Genomic DNA, 2,500 nt, shown 5'->3' on the forward strand with positions numbered 1-2,500 from the left:
TCGTCGACGATGAATCTCCCCATTCGATCTTTTGGGTTTCTCAGGTTTACCCCTGAACGGTTTCACGTACTCTTGAACTCTCTCTTCAAAGTTCTTTTCAACTTTCCCTCACGGTACTTGTTCGCTATCGGTCTCGTGGTCATATTTAGCCTTAGATGGAGTTTACCACCCACTTAGGGCTGCACTCTCAAGCAACCCGACTCTAAGGAGAGGTCCTCCCGAAACGCGTACCGGTCGCTACGGGCCTGGCACCCTCTACGGGTAAATGGCCCCATTCAAGATGGACTTGGACGCGGTTCGACGTCACGGGATAAATGGACCCTCCTAAACACTACATTTCCCAACGGCGGAACCGCGGGATTCAGTGCTGGGCTCATTCCTGTTCGCTCGCCGCTACTAAGGAAATCCTTGTTAGTTTCTTTTCCTCCGCTTAGTAATATGCTTAAATTCAGCGGGTAATCTCGCCTACTCTGAGGTCGTCAAACGTGAAAAAAAAATGTTTCGTATATTTCACCGAAAGCATTAAAAGTACGCGAGAACGTACAGAGGAGCACAAAAAAAAAAAAAAAAAAAAACAAAACCATATATCTTATGCGCCACACCAAAGTGTCTTTTCTCTATATAATGTATATATAGAGATTTCTTCATTTTGTTCGTCGATCGGAAACTCTCGCTAGACGATCGGCCGGTTAACTTTAACGTCCGTCGAAAAGAACTTCCGGGGACTGGACGACCGACAGATCGCGCGGTCTCGCGATCGACAATGAAGAAAAAAAGACATGGGGCGACCGACAAAGGTTTGTTTTCACCTTCACCTTCTCGTGCTCTGCGTGACAACACGTTGTGGTGACAACGATGTTCGAAAGCCACTCCATAGAGGAGTATATATATTTTCAACACCCGGTGGGGTTTCTCTACTACACTAGACACACGGGGGTACAGAAACGCTGCACGACGCGATATCATCGATCAAACCAAAGAGACACGAGATCTCGGTCGTCATTCAATTCAACGAACGTGGCGATGGAATCCGCAACGGATTAGCGAGGACACGCGACGACGGGGAAATTATTCGACCCGATACAAGTACGCGTGCGCATCCCGCACAATGCCAAATGTTGCTATGTCCATCAGTCATCAAAGCGTTCGTAGAACGAGAGACCACTGTCTCGCGAACTCTAAGAATATGTTTGTCGAAGTCGCTGGCAACGACGACCCTCCGCCGCAATTATGTGTAGAGAGACACATCCACGCACAGACGTATTTTATTTTATATATCATCTCCCTGGGGCTTACGTTGCACGCCACAGTTGCGCACACAGATTTTACACGGGTGTCCGGTATCTCTTTCTTTATTTGTGTCCATTCACTGTAGTCTCTTGAGACTCTTATACCTTTCGTATACGCATCATTTCAGACGACGTCGGGAGCGCGTAAAATGTTCGAGAGTGAAACGCTTCTTCCGCAATGCGAATCGTTCCAGAGAGAGAGGAGAGAGAGATTTCGATCGTCGGAGCGGTGTTCACGGGCGGTCGTATTGAAAATACGACTCACGACGCCGCAAAACACTCACGCAAGTCCGAATGTGATACCCATTCCTATTTCCTTCTTCTCACGAAGACCGTTAGACGCAATGTAAAATTTGCAATTTTCACAGAACCGCGTCAAACGCCGACGAAACGTCCATCGTTCGCTCGTACGTAGCATCTTTGCAACCCGACTCAGAAACGCTCTTTGCGCCCTCCACAAAATTCGACATGGAGAGGTAAGCGACGGCGGGGACTTACAAGAGCAACGCAAGCAGTATTTGGTTACGTAAACGACCCTCAGCCAGGCGTGGTCCAGGAATTGTATCCGTGGACCGCAATGTGCGTTCGAAATGTCGATGTTCATGTGTCCTGCAGTTCACACGTTGACGCGCAATTAGCTGCGTTCTTCATCGACCCACGAGCCAAGTGATCCACCGTTCAGGGTAATCGTATAATTTGATTTATAATCAATATATAATTATGTCTCTTGTTCTGCGGTTCATAAGAACGCCGATACCTGAAAGCTCCAACCAGCGCGCGAAGGAGATTCAGGCGTCGTTTTTAAGGACGACACACGATCGTCCGTAGAAACGGAAACCGTCGCGAGTACGCGATTGCAATGCGCACACGTATCCGACGGCCGGGCGGAAAATACATTGAAAAACCTTTAAAGTGGAAAACACAGGAGGAGAATTCAGAAAACGACGGGGATCATAGACAACCCGATACTGGATCCCGACACTTCTCCTCCTCCTCTCTCTTATTGGAGAATGAACTCGATAACTAACGGACTTCACAGCCGGCTCTGGCCGTGCGCGATCGTTCGTCCCAAGCTCTTGTGCACTGTATTATCGCCACACAGAGAGTAGAGTGTCAGAATCGCACACAGCTTTACGCGAGCTACGCAGCCGGTCCTCTCGAAACACATTTCCAATTGTGCACGGAGAACGATTATTCGATACTAGCGGACT

At 48.4% G+C, this 2,500-nt stretch overlaps 1 non-coding gene across 1 annotated transcript; it reads right to left on the reverse strand.

Annotated features, from left to right (window-relative positions):
• Positions 1-1,820: 1,820 nt before the first annotated feature.
• Positions 1,821-1,975, reverse strand: LOC143364368 (5.8S ribosomal RNA). Its single transcript, XR_013084087.1, has one exon. It is a non-coding gene; the product is annotated as a 5.8S ribosomal RNA (ribosomal RNA).
• Between the last annotated feature and the right edge of the window lie 525 nt (positions 1,976-2,500).

The sequence above is a fragment of the Halictus rubicundus genome, unplaced genomic scaffold (assembly GCF_050948215.1).
Source record: "Halictus rubicundus isolate RS-2024b unplaced genomic scaffold, iyHalRubi1_principal scaffold0504, whole genome shotgun sequence".
Classification (NCBI taxonomy): Eukaryota; Metazoa; Arthropoda; class Insecta; order Hymenoptera; family Halictidae; genus Halictus; species Halictus rubicundus.